Here is a 21041-nt window from a genome sequence, read left to right as displayed (position 1 = left end):
GTGCGTGTCCTGGTTAAGAGAACATGTCTGTGTCCTGGTTAAGAGAACATGTTTGTGTCCTGGTTAAGAGAACATGTCTGTGTCCTGGTTAAGAGAACATGTCTGTGTCCTGGTTAAGAGAACATGTCTGTGTCCTGGTTAAGAGAACATGTCTGTGTCCTGCAGAAGAGAACATGTCTGTGTCCTGGTTAAGAGAACATGTCTGTGTCCTGGTTAAGAGAACATGTCTGTGTCCTGGTTAAGAGAACATGTCTGTGTCCTGGTTAAGAGAACATGTCCGTTTCCTGGTTAAGAGAACATGTGCGTGTCCTGGTTAAGAGAACATGTTTGTGTCCTGGTTAAGAGAACATGTTTGTGTCCTGGTTAAGAGAACATGTCTGTGTCCTGGTTAAGATAACATGTTTGTGTCCTGGTTAAGAGAACATGTCCGTGTCCTGGTTAAGATAACATGTCCGTTTCCTGGTTAAGAGAACATGTCTGTGTCCTGGTTAAGAGAACATGTCTGTGTCCTGCAGAAGAGAACATGTCCGTGTCCTGGTTAAGAGAACATGTTTGTGTCCTGGTTAAGAGAACATGTCTGTGTCCTGTTTAAGAGAACATGTCTGTGTCCTGGTTAAGAGAACATGTCTGTGTCCTGGTTAAGAGAACATGTCTGTGTCCTGGTTAAGAGAACATGTCTGTGTCCTGGTTAAGAGAACATGTCTGTGTCCTGCAGAAGAGAACATGTCTGTGTCCTGGTTAAGAGAACATGTCTGTGTCCTGGTTAAGAGAACATGTCTGTGTCCTGGTTAAGAGAACATGTCTGTGTCCTGGTTAAGAGAACATGTCTGTGTCCTGGTTAAGAGAACATGTCTGTGTCCTGCAGAAGAGAACATGTCTGTGTCCTGGTTAAGAGAACATGTCTGTGTCCTGTTTAAGAGAACATGTCTGTGTCCTGGTTAAGAGAACATGTCTGTGTCCTGCAGAAGAGAACATGTCTGTGTCCTGGTTAAGAGAACATGTCTGTGTCCTGGTTAAGAGAACATGTCTGTGTCCTGGTTAAGAGAACATGTCTGTGTCCTGCAGAAGAGAACATGTCTGTGTCCTGGTTAAGAGAACATGTCTGTGTCCTGGTTAAGAGAACATGTCTGTGTCCTGGTTAAGAGAACATGTCTGTGTCCTGGTTAAGAGAACATGTCTGTGTCCTGGTTAAGAGAACATGTCTGTGTCCTGCAGAAGAGAACATGTCTGTGTCCTGGTTAAGAGAACATGTCTGTGTCCTGGTTAAGAGAACATGTCTGTGTCCTGCAGAAGAGAACATGTCTGTGTCCTGGTTAAGAGAACATGTTTGTGTCCTGGTTAAGAGAACATGTCTGTGTCCTGCAGAAGAGAACATGTCCGTGTCCTGGTTAAGAGAACATGTTTGTGTCCTGGTTAAGAGAACATGTCTGTGTCCTGTTTAAGAGAACATGTCTGTGTCCTGGTTAAGAGAACATGTCTGTGTCCTGGTTAAGAGAACATGTCTGTGTCCTGGTTAATAAGAGAACATTTCTGTGTCCTGGTTAAGAGAACATGTCTGTGTCCTGTTTAAGAGAACATGTCTGTGTCCTGGTTAAGAGAACATGTCTGTGTCCTGCAGAAGAGAACATGTCTGTGTCCTGGTTAAGAGAACATGTCTGTGTCCTGGTTAAGAGAACATGTCTGTGTCCTGGTTAAGAGAACATGTCTGTGTCCTGCAGAAGAGAACATGTCTGTGTCCTGGTTAAGAGAACATGTCTGTGTCCTGGTTAAGAGAACATGTCTGTGTCCTGGTTAAGAGAACATGTCTGTGTCCTGGTTAAGAGAACATGTCTGTGTCCTGGTTAAGAGAACATGTCTGTGTCCTGCAGAAGAGAACATGTCTGTGTCCTGGTTAAGAGAACATGTCTGTGTCCTGGTTAAGAGAACATGTCTGTGTCCTGGTTAAGAGAACATGTCTGTGTCCTGGTTAAGAGAACATGTCTGTGTCCTGGTTAAGAGAACATGTCTGTGTCCTGCAGAAGAGAACATGTCTGTGTCCTGGTTAAGAGAACATGTCTGTGTCCTGGTTAAGAGAACATGTCTGTGTCCTGGTTAAGAGAACATGTTTGTGTCCTGGTTAAGAGAACATGTCTGTGTCCTGGTTAAGAGAACATGTCTGTGTCCTGGTTAAGAGAACATGTCTGTGTCCTGGTTAAGAGAACATGTCTGTGTCCTGCAGAAGAGAACATGTCTGTGTCCTGGTTAAGAGAACATGTCTGTGTCCTGGTTAAGATAACATGTTTGTGTCCTGGTTAAGAGAACATGTCTGTGTCCTGGTTAAGAGAACATGTCTGTGTCCTGGTTAAGAGAACATGTCCGTGTCCTGGTTAAGAGAACATGTCTGTGTCCTGGTTAAGAGAACATGTCTGTGTCCTGGTTAAGAGAACATGTCTGTGTCCTGGTTAAGAGAACATGTCCGTGTCCTGGTTAAGAGAACATGTCTGTGTCCTGGTTAAGAGAACATGTCTGTGTCCTGGTTAAGAGAACATGTCTGTGTCCTGCAGAAGAGAACATGTCTGTGTCCTGGTTAAGAGAACATGTCTGTGTCCTGCAGAAGAGAACATGTCTGTGTCCTGGTTAAGATAACATGTCTGTGTCCTGGTTAATAAGAGAACATGTCTGTGTCCTGGTTAAGAGAACATGTCCGTGTCCTGGTTAAGAGAACATGTCTGTGTCCTGGTTAAGAGAACATGCCTGTGTCCTGGTTAAGAGAACATGTCTGTGTCCTGGTTAAGAGAACATGTCTGTGTCCTGGTATTGTGCATTACATTTGAGACGACCCATAGTGCACGATAAATGGTAAGGTGCCATTTGGAACTCAGGCAATTAGGTGTTTGGTAAATAAAGTATAGAATAAGTGTGCTCTATGTTTTACTCAAGGAGGAAGTTAACTTTAGTTTAGTCTCTAGTTCCAGTTTTGAATGAATGAGTTAAAACATGCAGACACCAGACAGAATATCACTCCGTTGGCTAATTCTTTTTCTTTTCATGAATTCAGTGGGGCTCTAAATCCTTACTGAATATTTCTATGTGCAAATGAACCTCAATCACCCATACCACGCCACTCCTCTATCTCTTCCTGCCTCCCTTCTCTTCTTTCTCTGACGTTTTCTCCTCAGTTCTGTCGCCTTAATTGACACCCGGTCGGTGGTGAGAAAAGAGACTTGGATATAATAATCCCTCTGAGAAAGAGAAAGAGAGAGCGAGAGAGAGAGAGATAGAGAGACAGGAGAGCGAGAGAGAGAGAGAGAGTAGAGAGAGAGCGAGAGAGAGAGAGAGAAAGAGAGATAGAGACAGAAGAGCGAGAGAGAGAGAGAGAGGAGAGAGAGGGTAGAGAGAGAGGTAGAGAGGGAGAGAGAGACAGAGAGAGAGAGAGAGAGAGAGAAAGAGAGATAGAGAGACAGGAGAGCGAGAGAGAGAGAGAGAGTAGAGAGAGAGCGAGAGAGAGAGAGAAAGAGAGATAGAGAGACAGGAGAGCGAGAGAGAGAGAGAGAGAGAGAGAGAGAGAGAGAGAGAGAGAGAGAGAGAGAGAGAGAGAGAGGACAGTGAGAGAGAGAGAGAGAGAGAGAGAGAGAGAGAGAGAGAGAGAGAGAGAGAGAGAGAGAGAGTAGAGAGAGAGCGAGAGAGAGAGAGAAAGAGAGATAGAGAGACAGGAGAGCGAGAGAGAGAGAGGAGAGAGAGAGAGAGAGAGAGTGTAGATTTAGCTCTTTCCCTACTGTCTGTCTGTCTGTGTGGATCTGACATCAAAGACTGGTTGTTGTAATCCTCCTGAGGGTAAACATGAAGACAGGTTGGTAGGCTGGGAGGGATGGGAGGGATGGGAGGGATGGGAGGGTTGGGAGGTTGGGAGGGATGGGAGGGTTGGGAGGTTGGGAGGGATGGGAGGGTTGGGAGGTTGGGAGGCTGGTAGGCTGGGAGGCTGGGAGGGATGGGAGGGTTGGGAGTGTTTGGAGGCTGGGAGGGATGGGAGGGTTGGGAGTGTTTGGAGGCTGGGAAGGATGGGAGGGATGGGAGGGTGACAGGCTGGGAGGCTGGGAGGGATGGGAGGGTTGGGAGGTTGGGAGGCTGGAAGGGGTGGGAGGCTGGGAGGGATGGGAGGGATGGGAGGTTGGGAGGCTGGAAGGGATGGGAGGCTGGGAGTGTTTGGAGGCTGGGAAGGTTGGGAGGCTAGGAAGCTGGGAGGGATGGGAGGGTGACAGGCTGGGAGGCTGGGAGGGTTGGGAGGGTGACAGGATGGCAGGGTTGGTAGGCTGGGAGGGTTGGGAGGGTGACAGGCTGGTAGGGTTGGTAGGATGGGAGGGTAACAGGAGGGAGGGTGGTAGGGTTGGTAGGCTGGGAGGGTGACAGGATGGTAGGGTTGGTAGGCTGGGAGGGTAACAGGATGGTAGGGTTGGTAGGCTGGGAGGGTTGGGAGGGTGACAGGATGGTAGGGTTGGTAGGCTGGGAGGGTGACAGGATGGTAGGGTTGGTAGGCTGGGAGGGTTGGGAGGGTGACAGGATGGTAGGGTTGGGAGGCTGGGAGGGTGACAGGATGGTAGGGTTGGTAGGTTGGGAGGGTTGGGAGGGTAACAGGATGGTAGGGTTGGTCGGGTTGGGAGGGTTGGGAGGGATGGGAGGGTTGGGAGGTTGGGAGGGATGGGAGGGTTGGGAGGGTTGGGAGGTTGGGAGGGATGGGAGGGTTGGGAGGTTGGGAGGCTGGTAGGCTGGGAGGCTGGGAGGGATGGGAGGGTTGGGAGTGTTTGGAGGCTGGGAGGGATGGGAGGGTTGGGAGTGTTTGGAGGCTGGGAAGGATGGGAGGGATGGGAGGGTGACAGGTTGGGAGGCTGGGAGGGATGGGAGGGTTGGGAGGTTGGGAGGCTGGAAGGGATGGGAGGCTGGGAGGGATGGGAGGGATGGGAGGTTGGGAGGCTGGAAGGGATGGGAGGCTGGGAGTGTTTGGAGGCTGGGAAGGTTGGGAGGCTAGGAAGCTGGGAGGGATGGGAGGGTGACAGGCTGGGAGGCTGGGAGGGTTGGGAGGGTGACAGGATGGCAGGGTTGGTAGGCTGGGAGGGTTGGGAGGGTGACAGGCTGGTAGGGTTGGTAGGATGGGAGGGTAACAGGATGGTAGGGTTGGTAGGCTGGGAGGGTGACAGGATGGTAGGGTTGGTAGGCTGGGAGGGTAACAGGATGGTAGGGTTGGTAGGCTGGGAGGGTTGGGAGGGTGACAGGATGGTAGGGTTGGTAGGCTGGGAGGGTGACAGGATGGTAGGGTTGGTAGGCTGGGAGGGTTGGGAGGGTGACAGGATGGTAGGGTTGGGAGGCTGGGAGGGTGACAGGATGGTAGGGTTGGTAGGTTGGGAGGGTTGGGAGGGTAACAGGATGGTAGGGTTGGTAGGGTTGGGAGGGTTGGGAGGGTGACAGGATGGTAGGGTTGGGAGGCTGGGAGGGTGACAGGATGGTAGGGTTGGTAGGTTGGGAGGGTGACAGGATGGTAGGGTTGGTAGGCTGGGAGGGTAACAGGATGGTAGGGTTGGTAGGCTGGGAGGGTTGGGAGGGTAACAGGATGGTAGGTTTGGTAGGCTGGGAGGGTGACAGGATGGTAGGGTTGGTAGGCTGGGAGGGTTGGGAGGGTGACAGGATGGTAGGGTTGGTAGATTGGGAGGGTTGGGAGGGTGACAGGATAGTAGGGTTGGTAGATTGGGAGGGTTGGGAGGGTAACAGGATGGTAGGTTTGGTAGGCTGGGAGGGTGACAGGATGGCAGGGTTGGTAGGCTGGGAGGGTTGGGAGGGTGACAGGATGGTAGGGTTGGTAGGCTGGGAGGGTGACAGGATGGTAGGGTTGGTAGGCTGGGAGGGTTGGGAGGGTGACAGGATGGTAGGTTTGGTAGGCTGGGAGGGTGACAGGATGGTAGGGTTGGTAGGCTGTGAGGGTTGGGAGGGTGACAGGATGGTAGGGTTGGTAGGATGGGAGGGCTGGGAGGGTGACAGGATGGTAGGGTTGGTAGGCTGGGAGGGTGACAGGATGGTAGGGTTGGTAGGCTGTGAGGGTTGGGAGGGTGACAGGATGGTAGGGTTGGTAGGATGGGAGGGCTGGGAGGGTGACAGGATGGTAGGGTTGGTAGGCTGGGAGGGTGACAGGATGGTAGGGTTGGTAGGCTGGGAGGGATGGGAGGGTTGGGAGGCTGGAAGGGATGGGAGGCTGGGAGTGTTTGGAGGCTGGGAAGGTTGGGGGCTAGGAAGCTGGGAGGGATGGGAGGGTGACAGGATGGCAGGGTTGGTAGGCTGGGAGGGTTGGGAGGGTGACAGGCTGGTAGGGTTGGTAGGATGGGAGGGTAACAGGATGGTAGGGTTGGTAGGCTGGGAGGGTGACAGGATGGTAGGGTTGGTAGGCTGGGAGGGTAACAGGATGGTAGGGTTGGTAGGCTGGGAGGGTTGGGAGGGTGACAGGATGGTAGGGTTGGTAGGCTGGGAGGGTGACAGGATGGTAGGGTTGGTAGGCTGGGAGGGTTGGGAGGGTGACAGGATGGTAGGGTTGGGAGGCTGGGAGGGTGACAGGATGGTAGGGTTGGTAGGTTGGGAGGGTTGGGAGGGTAACAGGATGGTAGGGTTGGTAGGGTTGGGAGGGTTGGGAGGGTGACAGGATGGTAGGGTTGGGAGGCTGGGAGGGTGACAGGATGGTAGGGTTGGTAGGTTGGGAGGGTCAGGATGGTAGGGTTGGTAGGCTGGGAGGGTAACAGGATGGTAGGGTTGGTAGGCTGGGAGGGTTGGGAGGGTAACAGGATGGTAGGTTTGGTAGGCTGGGAGGGTGACAGGATGGTAGGGTTGGTAGGCTGGGAGGGTTGGGAGGGTGACAGGATGGTAGGGTTGGTAGATTGGGAGGGTTGGGAGGGTGACAGGATAGTAGGGTTGGTAGATTGGGAGGGTTGGGAGGGTAACAGGATGGTAGGTTTGGTAGGCTGGGAGGGTGACAGGATGGCAGGGTTGGTAGGCTGGGAGGGTTGGGAGGGTGACAGGATGGTAGGGTTGGTAGGCTGGGAGGGTGACAGGATGGTAGGGTTGGTAGGCTGGGAGGGTTGGGAGGGTGACAGGATGGTAGGTTTGGTAGGCTGGGAGGGTGACAGGATGGTAGGGTTGGTAGGCTGTGAGGGTTGGGAGGGTGACAGGATGGTAGGGTTGGTAGGATGGGAGGGCTGGGAGGGTGACAGGATGGTAGGGTTGGTAGGCTGGGAGGGTGACAGGATGGTAGGGTTGGTAGGCTGTGAGGGTTGGGAGGGTGACAGGATGGTAGGGTTGGTAGGATGGGAGGGCTGGGAGGGTGACAGGATGGTAGGGTTGGTAGGCTGGGAGGGTGACAGGATGGTAGGGTTGGTAGGCTGGGAGGGTGACAGGATGGTAGGGTTGGTAGGCTGTGAGGGTTGGGAGGGTGACAGGATGGTAGGGTTGGTAGGCTGGGAGGGTTGGGAGGGTAACAGGATGGTAGGGTTGGTAGGCTGGGAGGGTGACAGGATGGTAGGGTTGGTAGGCTGGGAGGGTGACAGGATGGTAGGGTTGGTAGGCTGGGAGGGTGACAGGATGGTAGGGTTGGTAGGCTGGGAGGGTTGGGAGGGTGACAGGATGGTAGGGTTGGGAGGCTGGGAGGGTGACAGGATGGTAGGGTTGGTAGGTTGGGAGGGTTGGGAGGGTAACAGGATGGTAGGGTTGGTAGGGTTGGGAGGGTTGGGAGGGTGACAGGATGGTAGGGTTGGGAGGCTGGGAGGGTGACAGGATGGTAGGGTTGGTAGGTTGGGAGGGTGACAGGATGGTAGGGTTGGTATGCTGGGAGGGTAACAGGATGGTAGGGTTGGTAGGCTGGGAGGGTTGGGAGGGTAACAGGATGGTAGGTTTGGTAGGCTGGGAGGGTGACAGGATGGTAGGGTTGGTAGGCTGGGAGGGTTGGGAGGGTGACAGGATGGTAGGGTTGGTAGATTGGGAGGGTTGGGAGGGTGACAGGATAGTAGGGTTGGTAGGTTGGGAGGGTTGGGAGGGTAACAGGATGGTAGGTTTGGTAGGCTGGGAGGGTGACAGGATGGCAGGGTTGGTAGGCTGGGAGGGTTGGGAGGGTGACAGGATGGTAGGGTTGGTAGGCTGGGAGGGTGACAGGATGGTAGGGTTGGTAGGCTGGGAGGGTTGGGAGGGTGACAGGATGGTAGGTTTGGTAGGCTGGGAGGGTGACAGGATGGTAGGGTTGGTAGGCTGTGAGGGTTGGGAGGGTGACAGGATGGTAGGGTTGGTAGGATGGGAGGGCTGGGAGGGTGACAGGATGGTAGGGTTGGTAGGCTGGGAGGGTGACAGGATGGTAGGGTTGGTAGGCTGTGAGGGTTGGGAGGGTGACAGGATGGTAGGGTTGGTAGGCTGGGAGGGTTGGGAGGGTGACAGGATGGTAGGGTTGGTAGGCTGGGAGGGTGACAGGATGGTAGGGTTGGTAGGCTGGGAGGGTTGGGAGGGTGACAGGATGGTAGGTTTGGTAGGCTGGGAGGGTGACAGGATGGTAGGGTTGGTAGGCTGTGAGGGTTGAGAGGGTGACAGGATGGTAGGGTTGGTAGGCTGGGAGGCTGGGAGGGTTCAATCAAATGTATTTATATAGCCCTTCTTACATCAGCTGATATCTCAAAGTGTTATACAGAAACCCAGCCTAAAACCCCAAACAGCAAGCAATGCAGATGTAGAAGCATGGTGGCTAGGAAAAACTCCCTAGAAATGCAGGAACCTAGGAAGAAACCTAGAGAGGAACCAGGCTATGAGGGGTGGCCAGTCCTCTTCTGGCTGTGCAGGGTGGAGATTATAACAGTACATGGCGAAGAAGTTCAAACGTTCATAGATGACCAGCAGGGTCGCACATTAATAATAATCACAGTGACTGTAGAGGGTGCAGCAGGTCAGCAACTCAGGAATAAATGTCTGTTTGCTTTTCATAGCCAATCATTCAGAGTTAGAGACAGCAGGTGCGGTAGAGAGAGACTCGAAAACAGCAGGTCTGGGACAAGGTAGCACGTCGGGTGATCAGGTCAGGGTTCCATAGCCGCAGACAGAACAGTTGAAACTGGAGCAGCAGCACGACCAGGTGGACTGGGGACAGCAAGGGGTCATCAGGGCTCAGGTTCTCCGAGAGAAGAGAGAAAAAGAGAGAGAGAGAGAGAGAGAGAGAGAGAGAGAGAGAGAGAGAGAGAGAGAGAGAGAGAGAGAGACAAAGATGATTAGAGGGAGCATATTTAAATTCACACAGGACACCTGGTAAGACAGGAAAAATACTCCAGATATAACAGACTGACCCTAGCCCCCCGACACAAACTATTGCAGCATAATTACTGGAGGCCGATACCCCCGGACAGGGCCAACCAGGCAGGATATAACTCCACCCACAACCCCCACATCACTAGAGGGATATCTTCAAACCACCAACTTACTATCCTGAGACAAGGCCAAGTATAGCCCACAAAGATCTCCCCCACGGCACAAACCCGAGGCGGGGTGCCAACCCGGACAGGAAGATCACATCAGTGACTCAACCCACTCAAGTGATGCACCCCTTCTAGGGACGGCATGAAAGAGCACCAGTAAGCCAGTGACTCAGCCCCTGTAATAGGGTTAGAGGCAGAGAATCCCAGTGGAGAGAGGGGATGCCTCTCAATGCCCCTCCCCTCCCTGATCTCCTCTCCCCTCATCAGTCCTCCCTCTCTCTCTCTCTCTCAGCAGATTTAGTAGTATGGTTAGTATCTATTATATTCCAGGTAGCAGCATGGACCTGATGTTAGCCAGTGACTCAGCCCCTGTAATAGGGATAGAGGCAGAGAATCCCAGTGGGCAACAGCTTTTACATTTTTTTTGTGATTCGATATAGGCCAATAGTTTTTAAAACTTTCTTGGTCAAGGTTGTGAGAGCAAAATTGCAAGATTATGTTATAATACTTTTATTGCATTAAATGGTTGTTTTATGCAACAGAATACAGGGTTGTTAGAACACTCATCTGTGTTCTACTGAGGATGGGCCTCTGGAAGATGTACAATGTCTTTGGGTGATACTGCATTCCAGAGCATGGGTTAATGTTTCTGTTCTATACCGGTACAGAGAGATGACCCCAGGGCCATACCTTGGTCTCTACACAAAGAGAACCGTTTTTACAATTATAAGTATTTTTCATACGAATCTTAACCCTGTGACCCATTCCATACATCTGTTGTTCATCATGTAGGTTGAAAGGGGTATATCTTGGCTATAAAAGACCTTTGTACTCTTGTCTTGGGGTTCTCAACGAATCATCTGAGGGTGAGGATATGTGTTTACTTTCAGCTTCCTGTGACAACCGAAAGTGCCTTAAAATTGTTAGTGATAAGGGGCAGTATTCGGAATTTTGTATGACTGAGATGTCCAACATAAACTGCCTGTTACATATGCATATCGTATTGGATAGAAAACACTCTAAAGTTTCAAAAACTTAAAATTATGTCTGTGAGTATAACAGAACTGATTTGGCAGGCGAAAACCCGAGGACAATTATTTTTTCTGTTGACCTGCCAGCCAATTCCAAGCTTAAGCTATTGAAACCAAAGACTTCCGCCTCCCAAATTGCTTGTTTCAGGCTTGTATTCTGAAAAACCAATGAGGAATAGTTGTTTATCCTCAGGAAGTCCCATGGCAAAACTAGTCTCATTGTGCGAGTGACACAGGGAGTGCGCAGCATTCTGTTCCTTTCCTATTGAAAACAGTTCGCTCCGTATGAAATAGTATCATTTATTTAGATAATAATATCTAATAATGAATTAGAAACATTGTTTGATTTGTTTGGATAAACTTTACTGGTAACGTTTGGAACTCCTGTCTGCATTCTGAACGGGTGGATTACTTAACTGAATGACGCCTACTAAACTGACTATTTGGGATATAAAGAAGGAATTTTTTGAACAAAACGACCATTCATTGTGTTCCTGGGACTCTTGTGAATGAGATCAGGGGAAGATCTTCAAAGGTAAGTCACTTATTTTGTCTCTATTTGGGATTTTGTGACACCTGTGCTTGTTTGGATAATATGCTGTTGTGGGGTGCTGACCTCAGATAATCGAATGCTGTGCTTTCGCCGTAAAGCCTTTTTGAAATCCGACGATGCGGTTAGATTGCCAAGATTCTAAGCTAAAGAATCATGTATGACACTTGTATTATCATGAAGGTTTAATATTACGTTTTCTGTATTTTGAATTTGCTGCTCTGCAATTTCACTGGATGTTGGATGTTGTCTAGGTGGGTCTCTAGCGTGACCCCTGCGCCAGAAAGGTTAAATTGGGGTCATGGTGGCTGTTTTGAAGGGTTAAAAAGGACACATCTTTCCAAAATGTCATATGATTAGGCAACCCTCATGAACTGTAAATCAGTCCTCCCATCAGATGTCCAAGAAAAAACTCTCACACACACAGCAAGGATGGACACAGTGTGGGGCTAATAGACACACAGAGCCTGTAATAGTTACCTGCTTTCGAACTATCAAAGAACCGTCAGACCTAGAGCTCTGAAACTTTAGAAACCTGCTCAATTCGATAGTGCACGGTGAGTTATGTGGCTCTAGAAGGTTCTCAGACTGAGAAACAGCCTAGTATATTTGCATGAACTTTAATTCATTTTGAACGTCGCGAAAATTATGACATTTAGAAAAGGACCAGAATCACGAGACTAGGTGCATTGAAACCGCCTTGGCCCATAGAGACTGACCCTTCACATTTCTGGCCGATAGCTCGTTCAAGGACCCCGTAGCAACCCCCGAAATAAGTGCATTTTCTGCACTAATTAAGGTCACTGCTTGGGCTCCGAATTACCTATCGAGCCGAAACTCAGCTAGGCCTACACATAATGTCAGAACTGGACATACCAAGCTGCTTGCCTATTGTCCTGTAGCCCATCCCAGCCTTGTGCAGGTCTACAATTTTATCCCTGATGTCCTTACACAGCTCTCTGGTCTTGGCCATTGTGGAGAGGTTGGAGTCTGTTTGATTGAGTGTGTGGACAGGTGTCTTTTATACAGGTAACAAGTTCAAACAGGTGCAGTTAATACAGGTAATGAGTGGAGAACAGGAGGGCTTCTTAAAGAAAAACTAACAGGTCTGTGAGAGTCGGAATTCTTACTGGTTGGTAGGTGATCAAATACTTATGTCATGCAATAAAATGCAAATTAATTACTTAAAAATCATACAATGTGATTTTCTGGATTTTTGTTTTAGATTCCGTCTCGCACAGTTGAAGTGTACCTATGATAGAAATTACAGACCTTTACATGCTTTGTAAGTAGGAAAACCTGCAAAATCGGCAGTGTTTCAAATACTTGTTCTCCCCACTGTATATATATATATATGTAACCATGTTTTTGATTTTTTTTTATGGTTTTAACAGAAGGCGAAATTAATTGTGTGCCAGCTCTGAAATATGTGAGAGTTGGCTTTCAACCTCTCTGGGATATGTGGGACGGTAGCGTCCCACTTGGCCAATAGCCAGGGAAAATGTAGGAGCCAAATAAAAAAAAATGATATAAAATCAAACTTTCATTAAATCGCACATGTAAGATACCAAATTAAAGCTACACTCGTTGTGAATCCAGCCACCATGTCAGATTTCAAAAAGGCTTTTCGGCGAAAGCATAAGATGCTATTATCTGATGATAGCACAACAGTAAACAAGGAGAGTGTAGCATATTTCAACACTGCAGGCACGACACAAAACGCAGAAATAAAATATAAATCATGCCTTACCTTTGACGAGATTCTTTTGTTGGCACTCCAATATGTCCCATAAACATCACAAATGGTCCTTTTGTTCGATTAATTCCGTCCATATATATCCAAATTGTCCATTTATTTGGCGCGTTTGATCCAGAAAAAAACTGCTTCCAATTTGCTCAACGTCTCTACAAAATATCTCAAAAATTACCTCTAAACTTTGCCAAAACATTTCAAACTACTTTTGTAATACAACTTAAGGTATTTGTAAACGTTAATAATCGATCAAATTGAAGACGGGTCTATCTGTTTTCAATACAGGAGATCAACAAACTAACGCTACTTTTCTAGTCTTGCGCAACTCTCAAACAGTACACATGACGTTAAACAATGAAACCTCATTTAACAGACATTGACCTAAAAAAAATAAAAAATGTATGGTTAGTCCTCAGAGTTTTGCCTGCTACATAAGTTCTGTTATACTTACAGACATGATTCAAACAGTTTTAGAAACTTCAGAGTGTTTTCTATCCAAATCTACTAATAATATGCATATCTTAAATTCTGGGGATGAGTAGAAGGAAGTTGAAATTGGGCACGCTATTTATCCAAAAGTGAAAATGCTGCCCCCTATCCTAGAGAAGTTAAAAGAGTTGGACAAAGTGAGTTTGGTGTCAGTATGTATAAGTTTTGTGTCAGAATGATATCTTATTGACTGATGACTGACTTGATGGCAGTATAATACTATATATTGGCATTGTACATTTTATATTGCAAATGGACAGTGTACATTTCCAATGTATTTAATGAGGGATTTACCATCACCAAATGGACAAGTTGAAATCAACACCAATGAGTGATGGAGAGGAACCACTATCACTGCTTGGCCATCCCGAGTTCAACGAGCCAGTCAATTGGGCATTTCTGAAGTATATTAGAGCATGTCCAATTTGTGTTCCTAAATGGCCATTGTAATACATTGCAAATGGACATTGCAAATGGACAGTGTACATTTTTCCATTTCCAATGTATTTAATGACGGATTTTCCATCACCAAATGGACAGGCTGAAATCAACACCAACGAACGATTGGACAGTGTCCATTACTCATATACTATATTGTCAGTGTGAACATGCTATTCTGCAAGTTGACAGCATCCATTGCTAATGTATATCCATAAGGACTTCCCTGCTGAATCAACATCAACAAGAAATTCTTACTTCCTATGACTGTCTATGATCGAACATGACAAATAGACCTTCTAGGTTGATTCAGGGCTTAACATAGTGATATATATCATTTGGGCAGTATAAATGCCATTTGGACATGGTTCACTGACTTTTGGGTTCGGAAGCCGACTTCCTATGATCATTTATGGCAAGTGGACAAAACATAGGCCTTACGGACAAACTCAATAAAATAAGACCAATGTATTTCCATGCGGTTACGAAATATGTATAATTACCCCCCCCCCCCCCCCCCCCAAAAAAAAAAAAAAAATTTAAAAAACGGTCCAAAACGCACATTTTATGAGGTTTGAAAATGTTAATTTGTTTTTGAGATTTTGAAAATTTCACCCTTTGGGCCTGACTTTGTGCCCATTCCCTATATGAAAACCTACGGTGGAGCTCAACCCCTATTTGATTTTTGGTTTATTATTGTAATTGTCCGGTTGCAATATGGTTTTGATGAACTGCCGTCCATTTGAGTGGTATTTGCGATTGTGTATATGGTTTGTAATGCCAATACCACAGAGCTGTCTCTAATCAAGCTGCATACTGAGTATCACAGAACTGTCTCTAATCAACCTGTATACTGAGTACCACAGAGCTGTCTCTAATCAACCTGTATACTGAGTACCACAGAGCTGTCTCTAATCAACCTGTATACTGAGTACCACAGAGCTGTCTCTAATCAAGCTGCATACTGAGTACCACAGAGCTGTCTCTAATCAACCTGCATACTGAGTACCACAGAGCTGTCTCTAATCAAGCTGCATACTGAGTACCACAGAGCTGTCTCTAATCAACCTGTATACTGAGTACCACAGAGCTGTCTCTAATCAACCTGTATACTGAGTACCACAGAGCTGTCTCTAATAAACCTGTATACTGAGTACCACAGAGCTGTCTCTAATCAACCTGCATACTGAGTACCACAGAGCTGTCTCTAATCAACCTGCATACTGAGTACCACAGAGCTGTCTCTAATCAACCTGCATACGGAGTACCACAGAGCTGTCTCTAATCAACCTGCATACTGAGTACCACAGAACTGTCTCTCTAATGCAGAAACCTCCATGTATGCCCTCTGCAGATGTGGTTTTGAACACAGTAATCTAGAAAACCCTTTGCACATAGGCAGATGTTTGTGGTTATACAATATGAAGTAATATATTATTCACATCTCATCACCTGTTTGTGTATGTCTTGTGATTGAAATCCTGTCTAGGGTTGTGATGGTCTTAGAATAGACTGGCTGTAATATATACAGTTAACTGCCAAAATAAAGGAAACACAAGTAAATGAGGGATAGAAAGTGGATTGAAAGCAGGTGATCCCACACAGGTGTGGTTCCTAAGTTAATTAAAAACATTTTATTTAATGTAACCTTTATTTAACTAGGCAAGTCAGTTAAGAACACATTCTTATTTTCAATGACAGCCTAGGAACAGTGGGTTAACTGCCTTATTCAGGGTCAGAATGACATATTTTTACCTTGTCAGCCAGGGGATTTGATCTTGCAACCTTTCGGTTACTAGTTCAACGCATAAAAAACGCATAAAAATGCTGGGCAGGCCATTATTTCTACCATTATTTTGGCCACCATGGCTATGCCCCATAGGATGACAATGAGAGCTCACCTCTGTTTAGGGTCATGTATAAGATATGCTGGGCAGGTCATTATTTTGGCCACCATGGCTATGCCCCATAGGATGTCACTGCCCCCCATCCACAGGGCACAAGTGGTCACTGAATGGTTTGATGAGCATGAAAACAATGTAAACCATATGCAAGGCTGTCTCAGACACCAGATCTCAACCTAATTGAACACCTATGGGAGGTTCTGGAGTGGGGCGCAACAACAAAACACCAAAGCATGGAATTTATCATGGAAGACCGATGCAGTTTTAAGAAAATAGAGTAAAGAAAATATTTACCAAATAAAAAATTTGTGACAACAGGTGTAGACTGACGGTGAAATGCTGACTTACAGGTCCTTCCCAACAGTGCAGAGAAATGTTATAAACAAAATTATAACACAAGGATTAAATACACAACGAGTAACAATAACATGGCTATATACAGGAAGTACCAGGTAATAACATGGCTATATACAGGAAGTACCAGGTAATAACATGGCTATATACAGGAAGTACCAGGTAATAACATGGCTATATACAGGAAGTACCAGGTAATAACATGGCTATATACAGGAAGTACCAGGTAATAACATGGCTATATACAGGAAGTACCAGGTAATAACATGGCTATATACAGGAAGTACGAGGTAATAACATACTGCCCTGGTTGTATTCATACCTGGAAAACAGACTACTGCCCTGGTTGTATTCATACCTGGAAAACAGACTACTGCCCTGGTTGTATTCATACCTGGAAAACAGACTACTGCCCTGGTTGTATTCATACCTGGAAAACAGACTACTGCCCTGGTTGTATTCATACCTGGAAAACAGACTACTGCCCTGGTTGTATTCATACCTGGAAAACAGACTACTGCCCTGGTTGTATTCATACCTGGAAAACAGACTACTGCCCTGGTTGTATTCATACCTGGAAAACAGACTACTGCCCTGGTTGTATTCATACCTGGAAAACAGACTACTGCCCTGGTTGTATTCATACCTGGAAAACAGACTACTGCCCTGGTTGTATTCATACCTGGAAAACAGACTACTGCCCTGGTTGTATTCATACCTGGAAAACAGACTACTGCCCTGGTTGTATTCATACCTGGAAAACAGACTACTGCCCTGGTTGTATTCATACCTGGAAAACAGACTACTGCCCTGGTTGTATTCATACCTGGAAAACAGACTACTGCCCTGGTTGTATTCATACCTGGAAAACAGATAGACTACCCTCCTCCTACATCACATATCTCATGTATTTTTAGAGTCAACTGTTCTCATGCCAGGATACCCTCCAGAGACCCTATCTGGTCACGGCAAAGAGCTCTGCATGCCTTTAAAGTACTGCATTATAAAGTTAAATGAGCAACACATAATAACCCAGAGACCGTTAACATGCACGGCGGTAGAAAATACTATTGTTATGGTGCAGCAGATTTAACAATGGCTGTGGCTAAGTAGAATGCATAGCCGGGGTCTAAAGTCTTATTTAACAGTTTAGGTCGAGCGGCTACCTCATTTGTGCAGACGGGACAACTCGTTTGGAAAATGTAAAGTTCTCTGAAGTGATGCGGGCTGCATGGTGAGATCTGCAGAATGGTCGGGGCTGTAGAGTAGCCATGTCTGTCACACTCAGTCCCAGGGATGTTTAAAGTCTGTAGCGTTTTTACATTAGACAGAGAGACGGAGGTGACAGGTTTACGTAAATGGCCATTCATCATGTCATAACAGGGAGAAGTGGTTCTCCTGTTATTTAAAGAGTGTTCCAACCAAGGTCCATCTAGGTTTGATCAAACTGACATAGCGGGAAACTAGGACATTAAGACAAAACAACAACAACATTGTATTGATAAACTGGCCTCAGGTATTACTCTCGGGACAGGAGTGTCTCCTGAACACGTGACTCTAGTAATACGCAGTGCTATTTATGGTCAGATGACATGAAAGTAGGTCCAATCCATGTGCCAATGCCGTTAATCAACAGTCTCGTGAAAATAGAGCTCTTTGACGACGCACACCAGTGGTGGATTTGGCGTCGAAAAACGGAAGCATATGCAGAAGAAATACCTCATACCTGCTGTAAAATATGGTGGTGGATCTTTGATGATATGGGTCTATTTTGCTTCCACTGGTCCTGGGGCCTTGTTAAGGTCAACGACATGAACTTTACCAAGTACCAGGACATTTTAACCTAAAACCTGGTCGCCTCTTCCAGGAGGCTGACACTTGGCCACAAGTGGATCTTTCAGCCAGACATTAAACCCAAGCACTAATAAAAATGCTAATTTGTTTAGCTAATTGACCCCAAAAAATCTACATTTTGCAGTGGCCATCTCAGTCTCCGTACTTGAACCCCGTTGAAAACCTGTGGTTTGAATTGAAGAGGACAGTTTTTAAGAGCAGATGAAAGATATCAAGGACCTGGAAAGATTCTGTATGGAGGAATGGTCTAAGATCCCTCCCACTGTGTTCTCCAATCTCATAATACATTTTAGAAAAATACTGTGTCGTTATCCTTGTAAAGGGAGGGTGCTGGAGTATTGAAAACAGGAGTGTCAATCATTTTGACCCGGACTGTGTCGTTATCCTCGTAAAGGGAGGGTGCTGGAGTATTGAAAACAGGAGTGTCAATCATTTTGACCCGGACTGTGTCGTTATCCTCGTAAAGGGAGCGTGCTGGAGTATTGATAACAGGAGTGTCAATCATTTTGACCCGGACTGTGTCGTTATCCTCGTAAAGGTAGCGTGCTGGAGTATTGAAAACAGGGGTGTCAATCATTTTGACCCGGACTGTGTCGTTATCCTCGTAAAGGGAGGGTGCTGGAGTATTGAAAACAGGAGTGTCAATCATTTTGACCCGGACTGTGTCGTTATCCTCGTAAAGGGAGGGTGCTGGAGAATTGAAAACAGGAGTGTCAATCATTTTGACCCGGACTGTGTCGTTATCCTCGTAAGGGTAGCGTGCTGGAGTATTGAAAACAGGAGTGTCAATCATTTTGACCCGGACTGTGTCGTTATCCTCGTAAAGGGAGGGTGCTGGAGTATTGAAAACAGGGGTGTCAATCATTTTGACCCGGACTGTGTCGTTATCCTCGTAAAGGGAGGGTGCTGGAGTATTGAAAACAGGGGTGTCAATCATTTTGACCCGGACTGTGTCGTTATCCTCGTAAAGGGAGGGTGCTGGAGTATTGAAAACAGGGGTGTCAATCATTTTGACCCGGACTGTGTCGTTATCCTCGTAAAGGGAGGGTGCTGGAGTATTGAAAACAGGGGTGTCAATCATTTTGACCCGGACTGTGTCGTTATCCTCGTAAAGGGAGGGTGCTGGAGTATTGAAAACAGGGGTGTCAATCATTTTGACCCGGACTGTGTCGTTATCCTCGTAAAGGTAGCGTGCTGGAGTATTGAAAACAGGGGTGTCAATCATTTTGACCCGGACTGTGTCGTTATCCTCGTAAAGGGAGGGTGCTGGAGTATTGAAAACAGGGGTGTCAATCATTTTGACCCGGACTGTGTCGTTATCCTCGTAAAGGGAGGGTGCTGGAGTATTGAAAACAATCATTTTGACCCGGACTGTGTCGTTATCCTCGTAAAGGAAGGGTGCTGGAGTATTGAAAACAATCATTTTGACCTCTATCTTTTTGAAAATTATGTTTATTACTTGTTAAAGCTGCAATATTTGACTTTTTGCGTGAACTGACCAAATTCACACAGAAATGTTAGTTATAGATCTGTCGTTCTCATTGAAAGCCAGTCTAAGAAGCGATATGTCTGTTCTGTGTGCTCTGTTTCTATGCTTTCCGTTCTTCAGTGTTGTTTTTGCATCTTTTACTTTCAGTTTTGTCAACCAGCTTTTAACACCTGAAAATACAATATTTTTGGTTGTAGAAAATATATTTCAATGCGGTTTAGACGGTACAATGATTCTCTACACTATACTTGCTTGTTTAGTCACATTAACTGAAATTAGGATGAACTATTAGAATTTTATCAACCAGAATATGGTGCAGCGATTTCTGCATAGTGTATATTTAAATATATATTCCTCTGAGTAAATGTATTAGTATAAAATGATTTCCCCATATCTTTTTGGCATTCTGTACAATATAGCTGAGTATTTATAGTATTTATTTTGTTGTATTTTTTGCTTGTCTTTATCAATGGTGCCAATACTTTGGACATGACTGTACCGCAGATGTGTGTTTATTGTTGTAGTGATTCATTAACACCAAGGGGTGGAGCCAAAACACAGCGCAAAGTGAGGTCTGTTCTACTGTACCTCTGCACTGGGAGGAACCCTGGCTCTAAGAGAGGTCTGTTCTACTGCAGCTCTGTGGAGGAACCCTGGCTCTAAGAGAGGTCTGTTCTACTGCAGCTCTGCACTGGGAGGAACCCTGGCTCTAAGAGAGGTCTGTTCTACTGCACCTCTGCACTGGGAGGAACCATGGCTCTAAGAGAGGTCTGTTCTACTGCACCTCTGCACTGGGAGGAACCCTGGCTCTAAGAGAGGTCTGTTCTACTGCAGCTCTGTGGAGGAATCCTGGCTCTAAGAGAGGTCTGTTCCCCTGCAGCTCTGCACTGGGAGGAACCCTGGGTCTAAGAGAGGTCTGTTCTACTGCAGCTCTGCACTAGGAGGAACCCTGGCTCTAAGAGAGGTCTGTTCTACTGTACCTCTGCACTGGGAGGAATCCTGGCTCTAAGAGAGGTCTACTCTACTGCACCTCTGCACTGGGAGGAACCCTGGCTCTAAGAGAGGTCTGTTCTACTGCACCTCTGCACTGGGAGGAACCCTGGCTGTAAGAGAGGTCTGTTCCCCTGCAGCTCTGCACTGGGAGGAACCCTGGGTCTAAGAGAGGTCTGTTCTCCTGCACCTCTGCACTGGGAGGAACCCTGGGTCTAAGAGAGGTCTGTTCTACTGCACCTCTGCACTAGGAGGAACCCTGGCTCTAAGAGAGGTCTACTCTCCTGCAGCTCTGCACTAGGAGGAACCCTGGGTCTAAGAGAGGTCTGCTCTACTGCACCTCTGCACTGGAGGAATCCTGGCTCTAAGAGAGGTCTACTCTCCTGCACCTCTGCACTGGAGGAACCCTGGCTCTAAGAGAGGTCTACTCTCCTGCAGCTCTGCACTGGAGGAACCCTGGCTCTAAGAGAGGTCTGTTCTACTGCACCTCTGCACTGGAGGAATCCTGGCTCTAAGAGAGGTCTACTCTCCTGCACCTCTGCACTGGAGGAACCCTGGCTCTAAGAGAGGTCTTTTCTACTGCACCTCTGCACTGGGAGGAATCCTGGCTCTAAGAGAGATCTGTTCTACTGCAGCTCTGCACTGGGAGGAACCCTGGCTCTAAGAGAGGTCTACTCTACTGCACCTCTGCACTGGAGGAACCCTGGCTCTAAGAGAGGTCTACTCTACTGCAC

The sequence above is a fragment of the Salvelinus alpinus genome, chromosome 22, assembly GCF_045679555.1.
Source record: "Salvelinus alpinus chromosome 22, SLU_Salpinus.1, whole genome shotgun sequence".
NCBI lineage: Eukaryota > Metazoa > Chordata > Actinopteri > Salmoniformes > Salmonidae > Salvelinus > Salvelinus alpinus.
Note: the sequence above shows the minus strand (reverse complement) of the source record.